Source organism: Camelus bactrianus, chromosome 34 (assembly GCF_048773025.1).
Source record: "Camelus bactrianus isolate YW-2024 breed Bactrian camel chromosome 34, ASM4877302v1, whole genome shotgun sequence".
Taxonomy (NCBI): Eukaryota; Metazoa; Chordata; class Mammalia; order Artiodactyla; family Camelidae; genus Camelus; species Camelus bactrianus.
Window position 1 is genome coordinate 8705268 of NC_133572.1, and position 17696 is coordinate 8722963.

General features: G+C 35.0%; 1 protein-coding gene across 1 annotated transcript in view; it reads right to left on the reverse strand.

Annotated features, from left to right (window-relative positions):
* GRIN2B (glutamate ionotropic receptor NMDA type subunit 2B) overlaps nt 1-17696 on the reverse strand; it is a 388923-nt gene that overhangs the window by 294816 nt on the left and 76411 nt on the right. The gene's annotated exons all lie outside the window — the stretch shown is intronic.

Below are 17696 nucleotides of genomic sequence, written 5' to 3' on the forward strand. Positions count from 1 at the left end.
ACAGTCCCTGAAGCTGCAAGCTCCAGTGGGTCCGGGACCCACCCCAGCAGGCTTCGGCTGCAGGTGAGGACACTCGAGGGCGGTGGCTCTCCAAACCTTGCACTCTGGCCACGCCAAACAGTCTCTGCTTCCTGTCGGTATCCCTGATGCGCAGCCACGTTTTGCTGATTGCCATCTTTCGTCTTTTGGAATGTGACTTTTAAATGAGTTCTGTATTTCATTTGTGCGGTGCCCTGGAAGCTGGATCGGAACACAATTGCAGCAGATTACACTATTCATTTTACATACTTGAAGACAGAGCCCCTTGAACTCAATATGCAAATACATGTGAATAATATGCAAATCTGTGTTTTCTGCCAAGACTCTGGCATTTTTTCTTTTAATGGGGCTGTGATTCTTATTCAAGGAGGAAAAGCATCTTCCTTGCATCCCCCTGCATACACGCTCTCCCCCTCTTCCCTTCAAGGTCCTGATCAGCTGGTAACTTCACTAAGATTCAAAGCCCTGAGAAAATTACAGGCTCCACTGAATTACATTTAAACCTACAATGGTCATTCCAAGACATTATTTAGTGCCTTTCAGTAGGTGTGCTACAAACGCAATGAGGGTCACACTCTTTCGATGCCAGTTTGGGACTTTATTCTTAACCTCATGGAATCTAACAGTCTCCTTAGTAATTCTAAATTTACATGTTCTCACCTACTGTACAGATGCAGCCACACAACCTTTCTAAAGGAAAAAAATGCAGTTTACAAAGCTTTTTAAAGTGAAATTTACAATGGTGCTGATAAAAGGTGTCAGACTGGCACCTGCAAATTGAATTCTCTATTTAGCCTCAGAATAGTAAATTACATGAATCTTACACACGCTTCCAGAGCGACCACCGTCATCATCACCCTAACCACACCAAAGCTCCAAGGAGAAAAAGACTTGATTGGACTCAAGAGAAGAAACTAAAGAAAGTAATCAAATCCAACAATTATTTGCATACGACGTACAAGGCACTCTTTTAAGTTGTTAAAAATATAAAGGTAAGACAAGCCTTGCCATTTAGAAGTGTACAACCTAATAAAAATAATGACAAGAATTAATAGTCACTTAGCACTTACTTTGCACCAGGCACTCAGCCCAGCACTGAACGTGGTCACACCATTGGTTCCTCGGGGCAATCGTACTTGCCCAAGGTCTTTCAGTTAAAAAACTGTAGAGACCAGATTCAAACTCAAAGAAACCATTCTGGTGACTCATGTATAAATAATTATTAAATGAACTGAATTAAAATTTCATAGGCTAAACACAACTGTCCCAAAGAACCAAGGTGAGAGCCTTAAACGAGCTCTCAGAAAAGGTTTTCATTCAGGGCTACAATAACACAAGGGAAGAAAGGAATTAGACGTTCCATCTCCCAATGGCCCACTTCTAATTTGTATTTAATGCTTATATGTCAAATTCAGTAAAATAGCCTTATGGTTCTCTAGTCCTAGTCCCTTTACAAAAAACATTTTTTTAAAAAAACTATTTCAAATTCTCATAATGAAACATCATACAGACCAGATTTACCCTTCCTATGTTGGGGATGGACTAAATGAAATCCCCTAAGTGATCCAGGGGCGATGAGGGCCCGAGATTCTCAGGCACCATGAACCGAAACATCACATAGGCCAGGACAAAGCTCTACCTCGCATCCTCTTAGCTCCCCAACCATTTGTTTATTCCCCTGGGTTCTGCAGAGGTAGTGGAGGCAAGGTAGAGACTGCGCCTTGGATAAAAACGCTTCTCCCTGTAAACACAAACCACTTGCAGAAACCTTGTGGACAAGAGAATACAGTGGGGCACCAGAGCTTCCAACAAGAGTCCCAGGGGCCAACTGTGACCCACATTAACCACATAGTTCTCTTGAGGATGTTAGAGGGGTGAAGGTTATCTCGTTCACCCTCCAGGAAGACATCATATTACTGAAGTTTCAGAGAATGAATCCTAAAACTTGCTCCAAAAAATTCATTTGACATCCTGAAAGTACCTTCTCTTTCATGGAACTAGTGGAGTCAAAGCTTACAGTCATCAGGGATGAGAACCTGGAGTCAGAGCTGTGACCCAACCAAAAACACCCCCATCCTTTGAGAACCACTCAGTTGGTGCTGGGCTTTATTCAGTATGTAAATGACCTGATTAACACAGATCAATGACTAGCACTTGGCCCATATCTAAGTGCTCATGTACAAATAAAGATGATTAAATTATTTGAAACAGCTTCTGAATTACATCTGAGTAGCCATATTTTAAAATAGCGAACACACTCTATTTCACCCATGTTATCAATAAAATATTCATGGGGCCTGCACACACATTGATTTCTAATCATATGGCCAACTACTGAAGACATGTGCATTCTGTTTTTTCCTGTGCTGGTGAAGACTGATGCAGAAGACAGACAGTAGGAGTAGAGGGTGGGTAACAGAAACCCTTAGACATTTTATTTCCCTAAGAGTTTTTAGTTACTTAGAGAAAAATCCTAAAATTGTGATGTCAAATGAAAAGTGTGACATGAAAAATTTGTGATTCCAATCATTTGATCCATATAAATAAAGGAAGAAATATACCAAAATATTAGATGAAAAACAGTCATTAAATTCTTTGTTTAATCATTATTAACTAATGCCAAACTGCAAAAACTTAAGAAGATTTCCAGCCCCACACATGAACTATCTGGAAATCTGTGAAAAGATCTGCACAAGCACATTTCACTTTATTTAACAGACACACGCCTGAAAAGCTACACATAAACCTCAATTCTATACATTTATTCCACAGATATTTGAAAGCCGTCTACTCAGAAGCACATCATCATAGTTTGCTATTTAAAACTAGGATTTTGAGAAAACTAATGGCCCATAAGGAAAAAAAAAAATTAACCACCACCAACAAAAAGCAACTTAACATGACATCTTTAAAGGAAGAAAGGGGTTTGCAGTCATCTGATTTATATACTGATGATACAAAACTATATTCATAAACATCATAAAGAATTTTTTTAAATACTGCATATATGAGCAGAAATTTCACAGAAGAGAAACTATAGCTGATTAGCAAACATGGGAAACTGTTCACTACCCCTAGTAATTACAGAAATAAAAATTAACCAAGCAGTGGAGCAGAACTTTTACCCACCAAATGATAAAGATTTTTTTATCTAGTTTTTAGAGGGGAGTAGCCAAGGACATGGTAGAAAAAGGCACTCTCACATACTGCTATAGGGAGTATAAATTGATTTTAAAAAAATTTTTGGAAAAAACTTTTGGCATTATGGATCAAGAGCCTTAAAAATGTTCATACTTTTGACCCTGTAATTCAATTTCTGGGAATCTATCCTAAAGAAATAATGTAAAATGGAGACGGAAAAGCTTCATACACCAAAATGTTCACTGCAGCATCATTTATAATAGTGAAAAATTCCAAGTAATTAAATGGCTGACAGTAAGGAGGTGGTTAAGTAAATTATGTAATAGCTTTATGACAAAATGCTAAATACCCTTAAAAATTATGTTTACCAAGAATTTTTAATAACATAGAAAAACCCTTATGGCTGTAATGTTAAATAAAAAACCAGCACAATAAAATAGTATGATTCCATCTATATAAAAATGCATAGAAAAATGCTGGAAGGAAATATACCAAAATGTTAACTGCAATTACTTTGTTGGAATTTAAGTGATTTTTTTCCTTCTTTTTGTCAACTTTTCCATTTTTTCCAAATATTCCACAATGAGTATATATTACTTTCATAATCAGAATAAAATTGTGTTAAAGTTGTATATTACATGTATTTCAAGTATTTATACCAGTCATTTAATTAAAAAAAAGATAAAGACAGGGAGAAGGATAAAACTGAAATAAGGAAGAGAAACAGATTAATGGAGCCTCTTCCTGTCCCCTTTTAGGCACTGCCACTAAATTTTTCAAGGCCATGTTGTGATTTAGCAATTGCAAGCATATGAAATATTTATCCCATTAGCTGAATAAAATTTAGTTAAGTGCATAAATCTGTCTAGGGTCACATAATTCCTACTTCTGACTTAAAGGACTCACATAAGGTATCATTTTGGAAAGGATCATTTCTGTTAAGTGAGAGTCATGGTCTGATTCTGAGTTTTCAAGTTTATTTAAAGTGCTGCACCCTCTTTTGTGAGCCCCTAAAGGAACGTGTACATTGTGTCAATACTGTGAATGTGCATGCAACATGTAGACACATACTAAAGAATAGAGACTAAGAGTTGCATGGGTTCAACTCTCTGTCTTGTCAGATGAAGAAACTGAGGCCCAAAGATACAATGAGGCTAAGAAATTTGCTCAGGGCCACTTGGCCAGCCAGTGTCAAAGACAGTGGCTGAACTACCAGTTTGGAGGTCTTTCCACTAAGCTGCATTGCCAAGTTTATAACCCAGTGCTGTGTCTGTAAGAAACTGGAAAATTGAAATAAAGCTGCAATGACACCTGACTCTTATCCTACTCAGAAAACGAGCACTTTCGTTTTAACCACCTTGTATATTGAAGGGACTTCAAAAGCTGTTGGGAGTGTGAGGCTGAGCCCTTCGATCTGGGTCTAACGGTCCTGGGTGGTCGCTAATCGCTCAATTAGCAGCATAAACTAAAAGTAGAGGCTAAAGCAGTGTTTGTTTTATTGATATTATAAGATCAAAACAGCTCTCTCCAAAATTTGAAAGGCCAGGAATTTGAAAAGTTCTTGAGGAGTGACAGAAAAGTGGGTTAATAATGTAAACTGAGCTCAGCAGATAATAAATATTTTACTGCTCTTGGACAACATTAGGCTGGCTATCCCTGCCTTGTGATTCTTGGTGTCTGTGATTAGCATATGTAAAGTATTTCAAGGTGACTTAGTAAGCTTGTAATCTGAGGGCTTCTCTTCAGAAAAAGTTTTTGAAAGTGGATCTCTTGATCTTTTCATGCTATGTCAGTTCCTCTAACGTTGGGGTCTAGGGAAGTGTCTCTCGGCTTAACAGTCCTTGCGCACATTAATCAGCGTATTCTTAAATGTAGCAGGTTGACTAAATTATGACTTAAACCACTGGGGCAGAACACGTAAACTCCCCTTATATCTAGTGCTTTTACCAAATATATGTGTGCCTATTATAGTTGGTGTGTATATATATTATATTTCATCTATACTAATCAGACAAATGCCATTTGTAAATATTTTCCACATAGAGAAACTCAGTATAGAATAATACAATAGAAACAGTATCTGCAAACAGAGGCTCGGAGTGCAGCCGCAGAGAAGAGGTGAAGTATAACAGGGCTCTGCCAGTGTGGCGCCCCTTTAACTGGCAATGAGCTCAGAGCTGAGAACAGCAGGATTGCGCCAAGGGAAATGAGTAATAGTGGGAAGACTGGGACAGGAGTGCAGAGCTGACGAAGCTAAGGTGCAAGATGAGCTTGGCCACAAGTCCATGGAGGATGGTAATTAAAGATCAAGGTAGATACTTGGAATGGAATCAAGAAGGGGATAGGGTGTCCAGTGAAAAGAGCAAAGAGATGGGCTTAGTCCTTCGAAAGGTCTGCAGCATCACCACTGGCCAGGGAGGGGTTGCAAAGAACCCAAAGTTATGAAAACACAGACAATTCAAGAAAGTTATCATTAAGGCCATCATTGTGTTTGTAAAATTTGAAACACATCTCCAAAACGAACATAAACCACAACTACGTGGCAATGATTTCCGTAAGTCATACTGAAGAATCCATTTCATTTATTTTATCATATTCACGTGGTCCACATATCTCATGGCTCTGTGGACAACTGAAGTCCTTGAAAAAGAAAAGTCGGGAATATAAAATGTCTTTGCGTGGGGCCTTTAGAAACTCATATATATAAAGACAATTACCTCTTTATGGGCAAGTTAAGTTTTATCTACATATTTCACTATCTGGCAAGGACTATAGACGGAGCTGGCCTAGCTTTGGCATACACCAAGTGACCTTGAGTAAGATGGTTAAACTACCTAAGCCAAGTTTTCTCATTGGCAAAAATAACAATAGCTGAGATCTTAATACCTACCTTGAAGAACTCTTGTGAGAATTAAATGAGAAAATGTAAGTAAAGTCCCTAGAAAGAAGCATGACACGTCTGCCCCCATAACAGATACTACTTACAATAATAATTATGATAAGTTATTACAATAACGTTACTTATTTAAAATGTTACATTTATATTTCTCCTCTCTTGCTCTTTTCAATCACCCTAAAAAGAAGCATCATTCCACTGTTTCCTGTCCTCCCTGCAACATTCTGAGAAATGCACAAGAAATGGGGAAAAGCTGATGCGTTAGGAAAGTTTCTCACTGACTGAGCACATTTCCTCAGAGCTCACGTTAGTCAGCTAAACTCATAACCTCTCTCTTGCAGGGAAATCATGGCCCAGTCCAGCTAGAGCTTTACTGCAGAAACTACCCAAAGCACTCCACCAGACTCTCTATTAGCATATTCTAAATAAAAGATGCATTACCCCCGGCCCCACTGCACTGGTAAAGCCAAAAGCTACAAACGAGCAGGCACAGAGAAAAGAAACACACCGTATAATGAAGAGGACACAACATGATCAGGTAACAGACTCCCAAGTCTTCAATACTCGACAAGAATACAAATTAAAATATTAACCTCCTTGCCCATCACTTTCAGAGAAAGGTTTCCTGAACTTCTGCATTCTAACTCTGTTTTCAGTCTCCAGTATGCATGGGCTCTCTTACTGAGTCAGGAGCCCTTAGACTTTTGGAAATAATTGGCTATAAGATCTCATACAAGACATTTATCTCTCTGGGCCTGGATTTTCCCTCTAGAAAATAAGAATGATGTATTAGGTAATCCTAATGGACTAACAGTCCATTTCAGAGACAGATAAATAGGTAGATAGATAGAGCTGACTTAAACAACACAGAGGCCAGGGACACTGACCTCTGCAGAATCGAGAAGCCCTGTCTAACTTTAAAGTCAGCCCTCAATATCCATGGCTCCACATCCCCAATTTAAACCAACTACTGATTGTGTAGTACTGTGGTACACATCTACTGAAAAAAATCTGCATATAGATGGACCTGGCACAGTTCAAACCCATGTTATTCAAGGGTCAACTGTTTTTATATAGATGAACAAGAGATGATAGAGATATAATGAGGGCATATTTTTACTGGGAAAATAAAAATAATTGAGTGTGGCTTAATTATCTAGTTCTACTGAAGAATTACGTCCTGGGTCCAGATTATTTTAATAACTTCATCATTATTGAGAATAAAACCACAACACACCAAAATTTATGGGATGCAGTAAAAGCAGTACTATGGAGATAGTTTATTGTGGTAAATACTTACTTTAAAAGGAAGAAAAATCTCAAATCAACAACCTAACTTCACACCTCAAGGAACTAGAAAAAAGAAAACTAAACCCAAAATTAGCAGATAAAGACTAGAGCAGAAATAAACAAAATAGAGAATAGAAAAATAGAAAAAAAAGGTCTGTGAAGTTGAGTTAGTTTTTTTAAAAGATCAATGAAATTGACAAATCTTTAGGTAGACAAAGGAAAAATGAGAGGACTCAATTAACAAAAATCAGAAATGAGAATGGAGATATTACAACTGATGTCACAGAAATAAAAGAGATCCTTAGAGACTATTATGAATGAGAAATGGATAGGTTTCTCAAAACCCACAACCTACCAGACTGAATCATAAAGAAGTAAGAAACCTAAACAGATCTATATAACTAGTAAGGAGACTGAATCGGTAGTCAAAAACTTCTTAACAAAGAAAAGTCAGATCACTTCACTGGAGAATTCTATCGAACATTTAAAGAAGAATTAACACCAATCCTCAAACTCTTCTAAAAAATTGAAGAGCGAATACTTCCAAACTCATTTGATGAGGCCAGCATTACCCTGATACCAAAACCAGACAAAGATGCTGCAAGAAAACTACAGACTAATACCCCTGATGAATGTTAACACAAAAGTCCTTAACAAAATACTAGCCAACTAAACTGGCACATTAAAAGAATTATATACCATGAAACTAAGTAATATTTATTCTTACAATGTAAGGATGGTTCAACATATGAAAAGCAATCAATACACCATACCACGTTAACAGAAAGAAGAAAAATGATCATCTCATTTGATGCAGAAAAGTATTTGACAAAGTTCAACACTTTCATGACAGAAACTCAACAAACTACAGATAGAAGAAAACTACTTCAACATAATAAAGACCATATGTGAGAAACCCATAGCTAATGTCATACCTAATGGTGAAAAACTGAAAGCTTTTCCTCTAAGATCAGGATCAAGGCAAGGATGCCTACTGCAGCCACTTCTATTCAACATAGTGCTGGAAATCCTAGTCAGAACAATTAAGGAAGAAAAATAAATAAAATACATGAAAATTGAAAAAGAAGAAGTGAAAATACCTGTGTTCACGCATAACACAATCTTGAATACAGAAAATCCTAAAGATTCCACAGAAGAACTGTTATAATAAGTGAATTCAGCAAAGTTGCACAATACAAAATCAACACACAAAAATCAGTTGTGTTTCTATACATTAACAATAAATAATCTGAAAAGGAAATTAAGAAACAGTCCCATCTACAATAGCATCAAAAATAATAAAATACTTAGGAATAAACTTAGCCAAGAAGGCAAAAGACTTGTACTCTGAAAGCTACAAAATATTCCTTAAAGAAATTATAGAAAACACAAATAAATGGGAAGATATCCCATGTTCATGAATTGAAAGACAGTATTTTAAAAATACCCATACTATCCAAAGGGATCTACAGACTCAATGCAATCCCTATCAAAATCCTAATGGCTTTTTTTTTTTTTGGCAGATATAGAAAAATCACATTAAAATTCTTATGGAATCTCGCAGGACTCAGTATAGCCAAAGGAATCTTGGGAAAGAAAAACAAAGCTGGAGGCCTCACACTTCCTGATTTTGAAATGTATTACAAAGCTACTGTAACCAAAACAGTATGGTATTGGCATAAAGACAGACATATAAGACCAATGGAACAGAACAGAGAGCCCAGAAGTAAATCCTCACCTATACAGCCAATTGATCTTTGATAAGAGTGGCTACACACTGAGGAAAGGATAGTCTTTTTGCCAAATGGGGCTGGAAAAACTGGATATCCACGTGAAAAGGAGGAAGTTGGACCCTTAACTTATACCATATACAAAAATTAACTCAAAATGGATTAAAGAAATGTAAGACCTGAAACCATAAAACCTCTAAAAGAAATATGAGGAAAGCTTCATGGCATTCAACTTGGTAACGATTTCTTGGACACGACACCAAAAGCAAAAATAGACAAATAGGACTACATCAAATTTTAAAACTTCTGTGCAGCAAAGGAAACGACTGACAAAGTGAAAGGCAACCTATGGAATGGGAGAAAACATTTACAAATACATATCTGGTGAGGGGTAATATCCAGAATACGTAAAGAATATAGAACTTGACAACAACAACGAAACAAATAACCCATTAAAAAATGGAGAAAGTACCTGAATGGCCATTTCTCCAAAGATGATACACAGATGGCCAACAAACATATGAAAAAGTGTTCAACATCTCTAATTATCAGGGAAATACAAATCAAAACCACAATGGGATATCACCCCACACCCATTATTTTTAAAAGTAGTAATAAAAACTAGAGTTGCCAAGGACGCGGAGAAATTGGGACCCTTGTGCACTGTTAGTAAGAACGTAAAATGGTACAGTCCCTATGGAAAACAGTACAGAAGTTCCTCAAAAAAAAATAACGAATGGATCTACCAAACTAAGGAAATATTATCATATGGATGAACCTTGGGGACATTATGCTAAGTGAAATAAGCCACCTGCAAAAAGACAAATATCACATGATTCTACTTATATGAGGTACCTAAAGCAGTCGAACTCTTAGAAACAGAAAACAGAATGGTAGTTGTCAGGGGCTGGGAGGAGTGAAGAAAGGAGAGTTGTTCAATGGGCACAGAATTTCAACTTACAAGATGAAAAAGTTCTAGAGGTCTGTTGCACAACTATGAGCATAAAGTTAACACTATTGTACTACGCACTTAAAAATGATTAAGAGGATACAGTTTATGTTATGCGCATTTTACCACAATGAAAATAAACAAATAACTTGGCCCTAATTGCCCATCCTCCCCGTTCCACCTCCCACTGCCATCCTCTTCATAGCAGAGAAAGAACACCTTAAAGCAGCACTTGCTCTGCCAACAAAGCTTGTTTTTCTTTTTTTTAATTTTTTTTATTGATTTATAATCATTTTACAATGTTGTGTCAAATTCCAGTGTAGAGCACAATTTTTCAATTATACATGAACATATATATATTCATTGTCACATTCCTTTCTCTGTGAGCTACCGTAAGATCTTGTATATATAGACTAGGATTTCAAAATTGTAGAATAGATAAAACAAGACTACACTGCATAGCACAGGGAAATATAAACAAAGCTTGTTTTTAATGACACAGAGAGACGGGAAGGAAACAATGAGGATAAATACCCACAGGAGCTGCTCGTGGTGCTCTCCCCGCCTTTCTGAGCTAACTAAACCCACAGGCTGCAAATGGGACTCATCAGGGTCAGGCTGAGATGGAGGGGGTTTCCCAGCCATTACTTCTAGCTCCTTATACTCTTGACCAATAGAACTACTCCTAGATAGTGATAATAATAATAATAAATATTTATTAAATAATTATGTGTTAGCCACTATGCTGTGCCATTTGTACACAGAACTGCATTTAATATTTAGAGCTTTTTAGAGAGAAGTTGTTATTATTCGCCGAAAGGCACACACCTACTAAGTGGCCGGGTAAAGACACGAGCCCAGCCAGGCCCGCCTGAGTCCAACCTGTTAAAAGGCTGGTGCTTTTAACCACAGAGGAAAATCTGCTGCCACTACATGGTCACCATGTGGCCAGATCATCCTACTTGCTGGAAGTGGAGGGAATCTAAGAGGCAGAACACAAATATAGTTTTTCGTTGTCTGCCCATTGCATTTCCTGGCATACTCTCTAGTGCAAATAATAACTACTACTATTACTGCTACTTATTACTATATCACCAGTGACTGAGGATTATGTGTTGTTAGATAGTGGCCTAGGCTTTTATGGAAGAATTATTTTGCTTGGAATCAAGACCATATTAATTAAACTGACATATGACAGTAACTTGTTCAGGGCCCCTAACACTTCCAAAGCAAAATATATTCATATATACAACTTATATATAAAATATATATTTTTACGTATGATATGTATTTTCTGTTTTAGAGATATGTGTATATATATCTTTAAAATGGAAAAATAGTCCTTAAAAAAAGAAAAGACTGGATAACATTCAGTAGAAATAAGACAAGACACTATGACCTGACAAAAGTAAGTGGGTCAGTGCCAAGCTGAAGAGAGTTTAGTCACAGAGCAATTGGGCAGGTGCCTTACGTAAGCCATGTTCAATCCAAATGAAAATGAAAAAGGCAAGAATGTCCAGAGGGGTGTTTACTTTTGCCCTAAGCAGCTCTGCTGTGCAACATAGCATAGTGATTACAAGTGCCAAACACACATTTAAAAAATCTATAAATATTAGATATGATTAGTTTCTAAAAAATTAATTAAAGCAAATGATTCATCTGTAATTAAATAAATCAAACGGGGGATTTGCCAACAATCTACTTCCTGTTAGGTGGCATAAACAAAGAATAGCATGTTAAGATGTTGAAAACTTTTCTTATTCTGTCTGATGCCAATGGGGATATAACTGGTCACGTTTTCTTTCAAGAAATTCTCAGATATGTTTTGTAAAAGACGATGTATCTATGAATGGCTTTTTTTAAAACTGAAGAATGATTTGAAACAGTTTCAAGTCTAGGAAGATCTTCCATGATCTATCATGAACTTACATAACATCCTTATTTCCCACCAAATTCCCACCTTTCCCTAACAGTACTTCCCTCCAGTACTGTTGACAGGACTCAGACAGGCATGTCTTCCATGCTGTTTTCATGACGTTCCAATCCTAAAAGGATCTCTCTCTGTCTCTATTGTTGAATCTATTCATGCCCCTCTTAAATATCCTTCTATAACTTCTTCTCAAATACACTTGAGGAAATACAAGCAGTTTAGGGCTTACTTTATTATTGTGGAATATACATACCTAAAGTTCAAAAAATATTCACATACTCTCTTCCAAATAATTCTAAGGTAAACACTCCAATGACTACCTCCCAAATCAAAGAACAGCATAACTACCCCAAAACCTTGTGAGTCCTTTCCTAGATACAACCTTGTCCCTCACCAGTGGAGGAAACTATCACCCTACTGAGTATTATAATAATCATTTTCTTTCTTTCCTTCTTACTTTTCACCAAATGACACGTCTCTAAGCAGTACGGTTCAGATGTTTGCTCTGTAACATTACATAAATAGAATCATACCGTGTGCATTATTTCACATTTTGCTTCTTTTACTCCATATCACACTTGTGAGATTTAGCCATGGTGTTGGGTGCAGCTGTGACTCATTTACCTTAATTGCTATATACTGCTCCATTCTATGATTATATTTCAATTGATTTATCAATATTAGGATATAGGCAAGACCTTTGGGTCAATTCCAGTTTGGAGCTATTCTGCCACATCGACTCCTGTCCAAGAATTCTGGTATGATACGGTATGAAGTTCTGTTAAGAGTTTTACCTACCTGTGGGATAGCTACCCACTCTGAATCCCACAGGTAGGTAAAACTCTTAAGAGAACTTCATACATTATGAATTTCAAACTTATCCTCTATATATTTTAAATTTAATAAGTAATACCAAATTATTTTTCCAATTGGGCAATTACACTCCCAAAAGCAGTGTAGACATATTCCTCTTTATCTACGTTCTTATCAATATTTGGTGTTGTTTATAATATTTTAGTCAATCAGTTGAGTGTAGTGGCAATTTATGTGTTTAATTTGTATTCCTCTGCTTACTAACGAGGGAGAGTTAATATCGTTAAAATGCAGAGTCTTCCAATATGTGAATATAGTATCTCTCTCCCTCAATTTAAGTTTATAATGTTTTATATTCATCAGAGAGGTCTTTGTAGATGCATTTTTTGTTAGATGTTTTCCTAGGTCATATTTTCGACGGCATTATAAATGGTATATTTAAAATTTTCATTTGTAATTATTGCTCGCTTAAGAATGTAATTGATTTTGTATATTTTATTGTACTACAACGCTAATTAAACTCTCATTAGCTTTAACAAATGTATTTGGATTATGTTTTATTTCTGCATATACAGTCATATCATCTGAAAATAAATGATAGGGCTTTTTCTTCCTTTCTAATTTGTAAAATTTCTTTCCTTCTCGCTTTACTTCACAGGCTAAGACTACGAATACAGTGCTGAGTAAAAGTGACAATACAGTGCATTCTTGTCTTATGCTTCCCATATTTCACAATTATCTTGTGTGTTATAGGTTTCTTTAGACACTATTTCAGAATAAGGGTTTTTTTTTTCATACTATTCGGAATGAAGACAATCTCTCCTATATCTGGTTTATTAAGAGTTTATCATTATCATAAATAAATGTTGAATATTTTCAAACGTTTTTAGTGCATCTACTGAAATGATATAATTTTCTCCCTTCATCCGTTAATATGGTGAATTAAGCTAATTGCCATTATAATACCAAACCAATCCTATTTTCCTGAGAAAATTCTTGGTCATGATTTGGAAGTGGTTTCAAAGACTGTTGGATTTGGGATTTGCTGTACATTTTTTAAATATTTGCATCTATGTCATGAGTGCAATAGGCTTGTAATTTGTCTTTCTCATCGTGCCCCCCTCCTTGCTGAGTTTTGGTATTGAGACTGTATAAGCCTCATTTAAAACACACACATGCACACAAAACTAGGGATTGTCATCTCCTTAAATTCTCTGTAAGATTTTACATAAGAGTGAAATTTTTCTTCCGTTAATGGTTGACAAAACTTCCCAATGAAGCCATCAATTCTGGCATCCTCTCTAGGAAAATTTCTTTAACTACCAATTAAATGTTTTTATAGATTATCATAATCTTTAGATTTTCTACTTATTTCTGAATCAGTACTGGTGAGTTATATTTTCTAATAATTTTTCTATTTTAACTAAATTTTTGTATTCGTAAGTATATAGTTTTTATATAACTTATCTTTTCCTTTTACGCAGCATTTATAGTGTTAGCCTCTTTTTGATTCCTTAGATTATGTGTCCTTTATCATTTTTTCTTGCCTTGCTAGACATTTATAAATGTGTAAGATTTTTTTCAAACAAATCTTTAGACTTTGTGTATACTCTATATTATATGTTTATTATCCATTTCTTTCATTTAAATTTTTGATTATCTACTTCCTTCTACACTCTTCTAGATTATTTTATTTCTCTTTATCTAACTTCATGAGACAAATGTCTAGCTTACCAATTTTTAGTCCTTTTCTTTCAAATACATACTATAAAGACCATAAATTTCCTTCTAAGCACTTTTATCTGCATCCCACAAGTATTGATATGTAGCATTTTTGTTACTGTTTAACCCAAAGTACTTTCTAAACTTCTGTTATGACTTCTCCTTTAACACGAGTTATTTATCCCAAATATATGAGATTTTCTAGTTATCCTTTTGTTCTTGATTTCTAGCTTAATGCACATGATCAGAAAGAATAAGCTCTTTTTCACCTTGATTTCAGTCCTTTGAAATTTACTGAGAAGTTCTGGTAAATGATCAATTTCTTAAATGTTCCGTATGTGCTTGGAAAAAAAATTGTATTCTGCAGATTTTTACTGCAGTGTTTTGCATATATCTGTTAAGGCAAGTCTGTTCATCATGCTGGTCAAATCTTCTATATCCATACTCATATTTTGTTGGCTTTTTCTATCAGTGATTGGGGGAAGTATTTTTTTATCTCCTATCATAATTCTGAATGCTTTTATTTCTCTTTCTGCAACTATTAACCTTTATATCATATATTTTGACGTTGTGTTACAAAGTTCATATTATCTAAAAGTTTTGTATCTTTCTAGTAAACTAAAATTTTAATCATTGAAATGACCCATCTGTCTAAAGTCTATTTTGTATAATATTAACATATCAGTGTTCTTTCAGTTAATATTGGAAGGTATTTATTTTTCCAACTTTTTATGTTCATTCTTTCAGTATCCTTATGTTTTAGATATGTCACCTATAAACAGCATATAATTAGATTTTTAATTCAATCTGATAATTATTTTTAATTAGATCTTTAGTTTCTAATTAATGAGCTTAAATTTATCATCTTATTTTGCATTTTCTATTTGTTCCACCTCTCCTGTGTTTTTTTTAATTTCCTCTTTCTTTGCCTTCTTTTATATGATTGAATATTCTTATTAGTTTAATTTCATGTCTGCTAAGTTAAGTTATTTAAGTTATCATTTAAGTTACACAGTTTCTGTTGTTTTAGTGGTTATCCTAGGAATTTAAACATGTCTACTTAATTTACTGAAGTTTAAAGTTAATAACTTTACCCTTCTCTCAGAAAATATAAGAATCTTCTGACATTTTAACCCTATTAACCTCACTACTTAATTTATATACTTTTGTTATCATATACTTTTTCCATTTTTAATTTTATCACTATTAGTCAATTTTATTAGTACTGTCCAGGGTTAATATTCATTTAGATTCACATATGCATTACTTGTGCTTCACTGCATCTTGCATCGCATCTCAAGACCTTTCGTCTTGGGCTCATATTCCTTTTGCTTAAGGTATTATCTTCACAATGTTCCTTAGTGATGGTCTAATGACTAAAATTCTAGTTTTCATTTTGCTTACTTCTTACAACTTTTTTCGTTCTTAAAAGATATTGTCGCAGGCATAAAATTCTAAGATACCAGTTACGTTCTTTCAGCACATAAAGTTCCCGCTATCTTCTGACTTCTGTTGTTGCTGTTGAGAAGTCAGGAGTTAGTCTGCTGGTCATTTCTTTATAGTTACTTACCATTTGTCTATAATTTCTTTCAAAATATTCCTTATGTAGTCTATTTTCTGCTGTAATATCATGATACAAGTTTGCTGCACAAACCATTTTGAAATATAAATTAAGAATACATTTATATTTAAAAAAAGAATACATTTTTGTGTTTCTTAGTGTTCATTATACCCTTTGAATCCGTACATTTAATTTTTCTTCTTATAAACCTATTAATTTATAAATATAAACAGATCAAGATAGATAGATATAACTATTTTAAGGTCATGTTTTTAGGTATATGCAAACGTTAAATTATCACATATTTCTGGTAAACTAAACTTTTTACCATTATGATGCAATCATGGGATTTATGCATGGCGTTCTTTCTTCAAATCTATTGCTTCTACCTAGCTCCCCTTACCACTCCTAGAACTCTGGTTATATGCAGAAAAGGTTTTTACCTTCTCACTCTGTCCTTCATGCATCTTAACCTCTTCTACATTTTCTTTTTCTCAAGACAGATAGTGGACATGGTCTCTCCCTGCTACCTCTGGATAAGTCTCCTTACTGCTCTTCCAATCCACGAATTCTCTCTTCAGCGATATGTAAACCTGCTAAATCAGGTTTTTATTGTCAGTCTTGGTTTTTTCCCCCCTAAAAGTTCTCATTGGATCTCTTTGTTTTCAACTAAAAATAGTCTTCTGTTTTTAAAAAGAGGGTTGTTTAGCTCACAACTCAATCACCAAGTGCTTTTCTTCAAGATAACCATCATACTTCAGCCACAGAAGTGCTTCAGGACACTGTCCATTTCATCACACAAACTATATTTTAAAAGCATATATTCAAGGAAAACAAATATATGTATGTGTGTGCATGACTAGGCCATTGCGCAGTACACCAGAAATTGACAACACTGTAACTGAATCTACTTCAATAGAAAAATTAGAATGTTAAAAATTTTTAAAAACACATATTCAAAGGTAAAAATTAACAAAATTAATAACATTATAATACCTCATCAAAGAAACTGAGTATTATTGGACTATTTTTTATTGTGAATGCATGGTGATGACTAATACAAAAACTACTAGCACAGCTTGGTACCACCGTCTTGATTTATATGAAGGCATTAGCAGTTTACCCATCACTGCCTTTGCATCATCAGTGCAAATGTCAACATGGTTAAAAAAAAAAAAAAGGCAAATAGTATCTATATATTATTAGTACAATAGTGTTGACTCCCAAACCCATGAGAGAGTCTCAGGAGAATGCCAAGGGACTAAAGACTACACTTTGAAAACTATTACACTAAGGCAATACTTCCATTTTTTTTAAAGAGTATACAGTTATATGCAACATATATGTATGGATGTATGCAGATACATATAAACAATGTGTTAATCTGTATTGAAATCCCAGATCTATCATTTGCCAGCTGTGTGACCTTGAGTGAATTATTTAACCCCTGTGAGCCTCAATTTCCTCAACTAAAAAAAAGCAAGAATAATAATAGTGCTTACTTCATAGGAAAATTTAAGAATTAAATGAGATTAATTCATGCATAGCAATTAACACAACACCTTACAAATATTATCAGATTAATAAATATTAACTATTACTATTAAACATTACTTTTTAAGGTG